The sequence below is a fragment of the Canis lupus genome, chromosome 27, assembly GCF_048164855.1.
Source record: "Canis lupus baileyi chromosome 27, mCanLup2.hap1, whole genome shotgun sequence".
Classification (NCBI taxonomy): Eukaryota; Metazoa; Chordata; class Mammalia; order Carnivora; family Canidae; genus Canis; species Canis lupus.
The window spans coordinates 33447833-33458621 of NC_132864.1; the positions used below are offsets into that span (position 1 = coordinate 33447833).

The 10789-nt window shown below is 46.8% G+C and overlaps 1 pseudogene; it reads left to right on the forward strand.

Moving 5' to 3' along the window:
- The first annotated feature begins 8440 nt into the window (after positions 1–8440).
- Positions 8441–10249, forward strand: LOC140619015 (immunoglobulin lambda variable 1-40-like; annotated as a pseudogene).
- The last annotated feature ends 540 nt before the right edge of the window (positions 10250–10789 follow it).

Sequence of the window (10789 nt, forward strand, 5' to 3'; positions counted from 1 at the left end):
TGGGCCCAGTGAGAAACCAAGATGAGGAAGGGACACATACACTTTGTTTCATCAAGTGTGGATACAAATATCATGTGATTACTGACATCTCATGGCCAAATACATGAGCCCAGAGCACTATAAATGCAGACTGGTCATGGGGAGATGGGCATTGGGAAGGGTCTGGTCTGATTTCCATCCCTGGGTGAATGCTAACATTGAAAAGTATATGAGTGACTCAGGAGGCATTAGTTCACAAAAACCCAAAATCAGATATTTTGTATTACAAAATGTCTGTTGGATCAGGACTATAGATTGAGGCTAAATACATTTCCTTTACAGAAAAAAATGAAAAATCGAGAAGTGTTCATTTAGTATTTTCTTGATGCTTACTTTATCAGGTTGCATTTCAGTGCAATGAAACTGTGTTGCATACTTAAAAATAATAATAGCAACTTTTTTTTTTAAAGGGAGGCCTGCTTAGTTCAGGGGTTGAACTCCTGCCTTCAGCCCTGGCCTTGATCCTGGAGTACTGGATTCGAGTCCCATTTTGGGCTCCATGCATGGAGCCTGTTTCTCCCTCTGCCTGTGTCCCTGACTCTCTGTGTGTGTGTCTTTCTTGAATGAAGAAATAAAAACTTTAAAATAAATAAATAAATAAATAAATAAATAAATAAATAAATAAATAAAATAGTGATACTTATAAACTTTTTGGGAAAGGATTCTTCTTTCCTAACATTCTCATTTAAATTCTATCTTACCAAAGAACATATGTTGAAATTGTAGAGCTCAGGACTTCGAATGTGACATTATATGGAAAACAGGTACTGCAGATGTAATTAGTACAGATGCAGTGATTAAGGGGGTGGGGTGGCCTCCTAATTCAATTGATTCCTGTGCTTGTACCATGACAGTCAGATGGAGACAAGCAGGGATCCGTGGGAAGGTGGAGACAAAGAATGTGGTTCTGCAGCTGCAGAGAGGGAACCCGAAAATTTGTCCTCAAATTTCTTACAGTTATGGAGAGGCAAGAAGGACTCCTCTGCAGGTTTCAGACAGATCATGGCCACTCCCTACAAAGGGGGGAGGTGTGTATGAACAGCAGAAATGCATAGACATGGCCAACAAGCACATGAGGAAATGCTCCGCATCACTTGCCATCAGGGAAATGCAAATCAAAAATAATAGTGAAAGGGAATAGAAGGGAAGGGAGAAGAAATGGGTAGGAAATATCAGAAAGGGAGACAGAACATAAAGACTCCTAACTCTGGGATACGAACTAGGGGTGGTGGAAGGGGAGGAGGGTGGGGGGTGGGGGGGAATGGGTGACGGGCCCTGAGGGGGACACTTGACCGGATGAGCACTGGATGTTACTCTGTATGTTGGCAAATTGAACACCAATAAAAAAATAAATTTATTATAAAAAAAACACAATGAGATACCACCTCACACCAGTGAGAATGGGGAAAATTAACAAGACAGGAAACTACAAATGTTGGAGAGGATGTGGAGAAATGGGAACCCTCTTGCACTGTTGGTGGGAATGTGAACTGGTGCAGCCACTCTGGAAAACTGTGTGGAGATTCCTCAAAGAGTTAAAAATATATCTGCCCTACGACCCAGCAATTGCACTGCTGGGGATTTACCCCAAAGATACAGATGCAGTGAAACGCGGGGACAACTGCACCCCGATGATTATAGCAGCAATGTCCACAGTAGCCAAACTGTGGAAGGAGCCTCAGTGTCCATCGAAAGATGAATGGATAAAGAAGATGTGGTCTATGTATACAATGGAATATTCCTCAGCCATTAGAAACGACAGATACCGACAATTTGCTTCAACGTGGATAGAACTGGAAGGTATTGTGCTGAGTGAAATAAGTCAATCAGAGAAGGACAAACATTAAATGGTCTCATTCATTTGGGGAATATAAATAATAGTGAAAGGGAATAAAGGGAAAGGAGAGAAAATGTGTGAAAATATCAGTGAGGGTGACACGACATGAGAGACACCTAACTCTGGGAAATGAAGAAGAGGTAGTGGAAGGGAGGTGGGCAGGGGGTGGGGGTGAATGGGTGATGGGCACTGAGGGGGGCATTTGGCGGGATGAGAACTGGGTGTTATGCTATATGTTGGCAAATTGAACTCCAATTAAAAATTTAAAAATTTTCAAAAATATAGTAATAGATGCTTTTGAACACTAACTTCCATAAAGATATCTCGGAATACTTGTTAAATATTAATCTATGAATGTGTCCTGTGCACCTACCAGCCCTTTAAACCAGCTCCACTGTCCTCTGATCAGTGATGCTTGACATGATACACGCTTAACTTTCACCTTTTGTGATAACTTCTCTGGTGACACATTAATTGACTATTTGTGCACATGGTTGTTCTTTAGATAAGGAAGCATCACTTCACAGAATGAGACCAGAGTAATCGTGTGCTGTGTATACAAATCATGGTATCTAGAGATAAGACATGGGGGTGTGGACACGGCCCTGGTGAGCTGGTGAAAGCCCCTGGGCTCCCAGGGCTTTGATCCCAGATGGGGTGGGTGTGTGACCAATAGGGGAAGCTGTGGACCTGTAGGTGTGGGCCCTACATAACTGTTCAGGGAGGAACCTTCACTTAAGGAAGCCTGGGTCTCTGTGCTGAGCCCTTTGCTCACTGATGGGGACTCAACAGCTGTGTCCTCTCAGGCCTGGAAGAGTCCCCTGAGCAGGGACTGCGTGTGAACTCAGCAGGTTCTTCCTCCAGGGCTCTCCCCAGGGGGGAAGCTAACTCCCAACCTCCACAATGGGGTGTGAGCTGAGCTCCAGCACCAGGGCTCAGGGAGGGGCTGGGAAATCACTAGATGGACTTCATTTGCATGGACACCCTCTGGTAGAAAATAATGGGGGTAAAAGGAGGCATCTGCAGAAGCCCACCTCGTGTGGGGACCGTCACCATGTCCTGGACTCCTGTCTCCTGATGTACTTCTCTCAGTGCACAGGTACAGACAGGCCTCACATACCAGGTCCCAGTTCCTAGGCTCCATCAGCCCCTCTGGCTCAGCTACTGGGAAGTTTTCTCTGGTCTTTGCTCCATTACCCATCAGTGTCTGTGTTTGCAGATCCCTGTCCCAACCTTTGCGGACCCAGCGCCCTCCCTCTCTGCATCTCCTGGAACAACAGACTCATCTGCACCCAGAGCAGTGGCCCCAGTGTTGGCACCTACTACAAACACTGGTTCCAGCAGAAGCCACGGAGCCCTCCCCAGTACCTCCTGTACTACTTCTCAGACTCAGATGAGCACCAGGGCTCTGGGGACCGCAGCCACTTCCCCTGATCCAAGGATGCCTCAGGAAAGGCAGGGCTCCCTCATTTCTGGGCTACAGCCTGAGGACTAGACTGACCTTCACTGTCTAATCAGAAATAATAATGCTTCTCACAGTGACAGTGGCAAATCAGGACATGGGACAAAATCCTTCATCTCTTCAGATTCTTCTTTCATGAAAATTTATACTTGTAAAATAAGTTGTATATATATATTGCGTACTTACAAGTGCCACCTGGTTCATAATGGGTTTATTCTCAATTATCTCATCAGTGTCTCTATGTCCTTAGAAAAAACATAAAACAAAAATAAAACAAAACACTTATATGTTGTAACATTCATGTTACCTGGGTTTCCAAATGTCATAAAACTGGAATCTCTGCTGGTAAATGTTTTTCTCCTGAAATGAGGACAAAGAGCCTTTCTTTGACTTTATCCCCCTCAGAGGTCTTAGACTATCTAAGCAGAGGGTGCCGTCCTCCCCAGCATGGATTCAGCACCTCCAGGGCTCAGAGCAGAGCCTTCACTTCCCTCCCAGGCTCCAGTGCTCAGAAGTGGTCAAGGTTCACTGTGTCTTAGGCCTGAGCACTAGGATCTGGGATGTTGTGTGAGGACACAGGCCCTGGGAAATTCCATTCTCAGAGCTGGATGGGATCATTTGCTCAGCACCTGAGGCTTCCATTGTGCAATTGAAGAGAAGGGTTCAGTCAAAGAGGGAATTTGGGACCATGAACCGTTTTATGGAATATGAGATTTGGGGGATGTTGCACCATTACTGGGAAAATGCTCAGCCTGCCTCAGTGAAGTTGGGTGATGTGGGTGCGTGAATGAGCATCTGCTATAGCTGCCAACAGGTTAATGGAGACTCTTGTGAGTGGGTGTCCTTAGCCCAAAAGTACTGACTCTGTCTCCCTCTTTCCTTAGTCCCATTGTAGCTTTTCCATAATCCAGGGATGTGAGGGCTGTGGACGTCAAGAGTAAGAACGCTCCCATGTGTACATGTGTTCCTCCCCTAGGGAACCTCTTGATGAGCCCATATCCAAGGTCCCCTTGTCTTGCACAAGAACAGTAGAAACACAGGGGTTACCCTGGCATTGGTACCACAGCTCCCAGGCAGAGATCCTACATTGTGACCCAGAACAGCATTGAATGATCAGCCAGGGGTGCAAGTCTGATTTTCCAGGTATGGGTGTGTTGACAAAAACACCTTCGACCACCTTGGGCTGCCGCCTGAGGAGAGATTGGTCATCATTGCTGTTGAGCAGCATACTACCATTATCACACAGAGAACTTCTGTTTCCTGGGGACGTGTGTTAACATCTATCCTCCACGTCTTATTCCATCACTCCCCTGTCCCTGCCTGTGACCAACAGAGGCTCAGAATCAAGCTACAAATGCTTTGTATCTTGCAAGAAAGAGAATGATTGATAGTTCAGACTTTTTTAAGTGTAAAATGTTAATGAAAATACCTCCTTTTGAACATATTCATCTCCCAATGAAAAAATAGTTATGTGGATTTCAGAACCGATATGACCCCACTGTTGCTGGGCTGCAATGAGAAGAAGGCCAGTTGTGTGATGCAGAAGAATCATGTGGCCTCTGCCCAGGCCCTGCCTATCCCCTGGTGTATTCCTAAGAATTTAGTAGAATTCCCTGTGTCCTGGAATCTTGGTAATATTGATTTTCTCTCTTTCTTTTCATATTGGAGCTTTGCAAGCTCCAGAATTCATGGGTGCTGGGTCATGTTTTCCCAGTGAGCAGATGCGAAAAGACCCCTTACAAAAATGTACACAGAGAACTACTGCACATGTGTAAAGATTTCCCACATGATGTTTCACTGGAGGATTACACACTGAAGCAGTGAGGTAGCACCAGACTCCCATAAGCATGACGAAAATTCAATACCACATCAACATCAGATGGTGCCCAGGATGTGGGGCAGCAGGAACTCTCCTTCACTGCTGGGGGTGGATACCAAATGCCCCAGCCACTTTGGAACATGCCTGGGCAGTTTCTTGCAGAGCTAAACAAAATCTTAGAGATATAATACAAAATCCATGCTCTTAGGTAATTCTATAAATGAATTACTTGTGTTCACCCAAAATATGTCCCTAAATATTTATTCCTATTTTATTGATGATTGCCAAGCCAACAAATATGTCCTGCAAATGGTGAATGGGTAAAGATATTCTAGTATGTCCATACATGGAATGTTATTCAACAATTCAAAGACATAAATTTTCAGGGCAGAGGAAGACATTGGGGAGATTTCCATGTATATTTCTAAGTAAAAGAAGCCAATCTGAAGAGACTAGATCAGTGAGCATGGAGGAATGGGGGAAAGGACCCCTGGACACCAGATCAGCCCAAGGTCCACATGTCTCTTGCAACCATCAGAGAGCAGTGGTGCTCCCTTGTACATCCCCTGGGAGTGTCTGTCTCTGGGCATTTTGCAGGTGCTCCTGTGTCACTTCTGGGTGAAGCCCTACCCCCGACTCCTATATTCTCTTATGCTAAGCTGGAGCCCTAACTAAAGTCAAAGGAGGAGCTTGTATAACCTTAGGAAAGAGGAAAGTTTGCATGAGAAACCTCCCCCAAAATGTGAGTATCAGGAGAGCACAGAGAATGGGTTGGTAGGCCCAGGCTTGGACGTGAGGCTCAGGATCAAGGTCTGTGTGTCTCTGCCCTGTTCCTCACATCCCTCCCTCACTGCATAGGTAATTTCCAGATACCTTGGGCGACAATATAAAACCATCTGGAGATCCACTGGGTCAAATAACAAAGTCTCCGTTTCTAGGATTTTGCTCTAAGTCCTTCTTACGGGATACACTGGATCGAGACAGATGAGATAAACGGACAGATTTATATCACCCAACAAAACCTGGACTTCGGATTGTTGCAAGGTCTCCTCTCAAATTATTCGTCACCACCAGAAACAAATTCCCCTCCAGGAAATGATCTTTCAGACACATGCCTTTTATTTCTAGGATCAGCTCCAGGGAGAACCATCCATCAGAAGTCACAAGTAGAAAAGAGGGCAAAGTGTCCTCCTCTCTCTCTTCTCTGTACAATATCCTTGGCTCTGCAGTTTCTCAATTTCTCTGTGCTTCCAGAGTTCAGACTAAGCCTGTGCTCACCCACCATTCTCAAGGTCACAATCTCTGGAATGCAGATTCCCAGTCACCAGGAAACACCAGCAACATCCTGTATAACTGGGTTCCTGTCAGCGGGGCAGCCAGGACATGCCCTGAACACCTGATCTCCTGGGACAAGGCTGATTCTCAGGAATCCCAAAGGCATCTCTGTCCCTATGGGCAGATCATCCCCTGATCATCCCTGGGCTCCAGTCAGCACCTGAGGCAATCAGTACATTAATTCTGGGAGCCCAGCATCAGTACTATTCCCACGGTTCTCAGAGTCCATGGTGACGTGGAACACACACTCCCAGTACTCACAGGACTGGACTCTCACACACTGAGTCACTCCCCTGACACCTCCAAAGAGGCTGGACTTCTATGGAGAAAACTTCTTTCCCAGCTCTGGACCACATGGTCTCATCTCCATGTGTCCACCACTCACATGTGGGACCTTTGACAGAAACTTTGGGTGGAGCTGCCCTTGGGTATTAGAAATCCCTTCTTGTAGTCACGGGTGGCTGAATGACCAAGAAATCTGTCCTGAACATGCTGGGTACCAGGCAGAGGGACTACAGCTGTGTCCACCCCAGAGTCAAGTCTGACCTCAGATTGCTCTGCCCTGGAAGCTCTGTGTGTCTTTGGTGATTCGATGGCTGACATGGCTCTGAACTTTGTAGGCATAGGCTCTCCTTGAGCTTCCTTAGCCATCACTTTGGACTTTCCTGATTATAGAATAAAACTCATAATACTAAACCTACGACCAAAAATAGAAAGTCGATTTCATAAAAAGTCTGTTGACTCCCTTTCAACCAAGAACAGAAGGCCGTCTTTTACAGTTGTTTTTGCATCCAATTTCTTGGCCAGAGTTTCTATCCATATTCCCTCTCACTAAGCACAGATCTGGGACAGGTGTATAGTGTTTCCACCTGCAGCCTCACAATGACTTTGTCACTGAGTTTAAATAAATCTTACTGTGAGGAACATTGTGTAAAAAGGCCACATCCATTTTAAATGCACAGTTGACTAACTGGTGACTCACACATCACTCTGTCCCTTGGTCTCTGTCAGAGCAACTTCAGCAGTCACTCCTGTCTTACAAGAACTTCCAGCATCTTTATCCCTCTGCTCTGATGTCAGCGACACTCGCAACCTCATGAGGCTGGGCTCCTGCAGTCTTGTGACCATGTGCTGGGAAGAGAGTCCCTAGGAGGGAATCCCTGCCAACAGTGTGTGGGAAACTATTGTGACAACCAAGTGTAAGTAGGGACAGGTGACGAAGATTCTCAGTATATTATCTACTAGGAATGAATTCAAGAGCTTCTACCCAAAACGTGGCCAGATTTCTCCCTGTCTCTTCATTGATGTACAAACCTCCGAGGAAGGAATCCTCTAGAACTCAGGGAGGAGTCACATAACAGGAGAGAACACAGCATCTTGCACAGAAGGTTCCAAATGTGCATAGGGACCCGTCAATGCTCTGGACTTGATCCTGATCCAAGAAGAGTTTGTATAGAGATACCACCTCAGTTCTGAGGGAAAAACACCCAAGAAGCTATGGACACATATCCATGAGAAATCTAAATGAAGCAGAAAGTTTTTCCTCTGGAAATGGGAGGTTACATAAGGGGACTCCTGTCCTGGCCCTAAAGCAGTGGACAGAGCAGTGGGGAGGCACACTTTGTTTTAGATGGGCTCTGATCACCAAATCACACAATAGTGTATCTGGGATTGGACACCAGGGGGTGATGGGGTCCATTTCTGAAGAGTCAAGGATAATTATTTTTTTTTTTTTTTTTTTTTTAGTCAAGGATAATTATAGCTGGGACCTGCCACCAGTCACTGCCTGTGTCCTCTGCTGAGGGCTCACACCTGGGACCTCCCTAACTCAGGTTTCTAACACAGCCCCTAACACAGCCCCTCCCCTCCCCTGCCCACATCCTTCACATCCCCAGGCAGAGGGACTTGACCCAGGGCCGCTGAGGGACCAGACAACTGGGGACTTATTTGCACGGGAGAGCACCTCCCTCTCCCAGAGGATGAAGAGGGGAAGGGAGAGATGAGGGGAGGCTCTGCTCAGCTGTGGGACCACAGAAGGCAGGATCAGTGAAGACCTCCACCATGGCCTGGTCTCCTCTCCTCCTCACCCTCCTCGCTCACTTCACAGGTGAATGGATGTGGAGACCGTGAAGGGGGCCTGGGAGGATGTGTGCCATCTTGCATCCTTCTCTTGTCTCTAGACCCCAGCATCACCCTCTCTGTGTCTCTCCCCCTTTCAGGGTCCTGGGCCCAGTCTGTGCTGACTCAACCGGCCTCCGTGTCTGGGGCCTTGGGCCAGAGGGTCACCATCTCCTGCACTGGAAGCAGCTCCAATTTTGGTTATAGCAGCTATGTGGGCTTGTACCAGCAGCTCCCAGGAACAGGCCCCAGAACCATCATCTATAATACCAATACTCGACCCTCTGGGGTTCCTGATCGATTCTCTGGCTCCAAATCAGGCAGCACAGCCACCTGACCATTGCTGGACTTCAAGCTGAGGACGAGGCTGATTATTACTGCTCATCCTATGACAGCAGTCTCAAAGCTCCTACGGTGCTCCAGGCCTATGGGGAAGTGAGACATAAACCTACTTACCCATCTACAAAGTGAGTGAGCGCCCCAGCAGCTGCCTGCTTAGGCTCCCCCTGGGTTTCTGCTGATTCTTCAGTTGATGCTCCAGGTCCAGTTGCATCTTGGGGTGCCTCCTGGGAATGGAGACTCCTTCATCGTCTCTCACCTCAGAGTCACTCAGATTAGTCCCATTTGTACACAACGAGTCTTTAAAAATACCGAAAATTTTGTGCTCATGAGCTGGGACAGTTTCTTCTAGACTAGTGAACATTCACTTATCATCTTCTGATTTTTCAGTAAATGAAACTCTCATAAGTCATGAAGCTGTCATGGTCCTTCAGCCCCGTCCCTGTTCTGCTGTTGCACATGTCAGCGCTCTGTGCAGCTGGGATCATTGTTCCCTTAGCTTCAACCAAATGACTAGTTCTCATTATTTGATGTTGTATCGAACACATAAATCAATGCCATACTCAAAATTATATAAAGTAAAAAAAATCTTTGTAGAGAAAAATCCCGATGTGCTTGTTTATGGAAACTTTTTTCATATTACCTCAGGTGAAAGGAATAAAAATCTACACACTAATTTTTATACCAGCTTTTTAAAATTATCAGACTTGAGTTAAGAAAAGCGTCCTCCAACTTTATGAATAGTCATAAAGAGTGATATTAATCAACATTTAAAGAAAATAAGTTTTGAAGTTCAAAAATATGCATGAGTATTAACTGCACATTTCTTTATTTTATTTTTTTATTCATGAGAGAGAGCGAGAGAGAGAGAGAGAGAGAGGCAGAGACACAGGCAGAGGGAGAAGCAGGCTCTGTGCAGGGAGCTCAACAAGGGACTCGATCCCAGGAGTCCAGGATCACGCCCTGGGCCGAAGGCAGGTGCTAAACCGCTGAACCACCTGGGGATCTCCTAATGGCACATTTCATAGGGAAGAAGAACATACCACAGGCTACATTCCACATCACTGGAATTCATTGTATTTTGGAAGAGACAGGAATCTGGAGGTAGTAAGGAGGCCAGGGATTGACAGCAGGTGGAGGAAGGAGGAGGGTGAGTGTGTGAGGTGACTGTATTCATGATAATGTCACTCTCCTCTACAGCACTGTGACAGCAGCCACACCACACTGCTGTGCTGTCACAGCTCAGCAAACTGTACCCCAGAGTGACAGCACCTTCGTGCAGGCAGAGAATGTCATCTAGGTTTCTGGGGGCTGTGATGGGGCACAGGGTGACATCATCCCATCCACTGATCCAAGGAGGTGTGACCCTGTGTGGGAGTGGGGAGCTGTGACCAGAATGCAGTGCTCCTCCCCTGGGGGATGAAGGGATGAGAGAGACCCCCAGCTCTGCCTCCCTGTGGCTGGGGATCTGGGGGTGTGCAGGTGGGTGCAAAGTTTGGGGTTCATCTCCATCCCCACTTCTTCATGACACCTGATGTCCAGGCACTGCAGCCTGACCTTGGACATTCAGCTTGTGCTCCTCTGTGACTCCTCCTCCCCCTGGGGTTTGAAAGTCTGCAAACATCCCTCCCAACACACACTCACTGTCCTCAATCCTCCCTGAAAATTCCCTTGCAGGACATGAAGAGGGGCAGGTCTCACCTCATTGAACACACGACTCACCCCTGAGGCCTCGCAGCAGACAGGAGGACTCACTACGCCACATGCTCCTGGGACGCTGCAAGGAAATCCCCGGGAGTCAGCCTGGTTTGAGGGATCAGGTCTGCAGGACTCCTGTCCC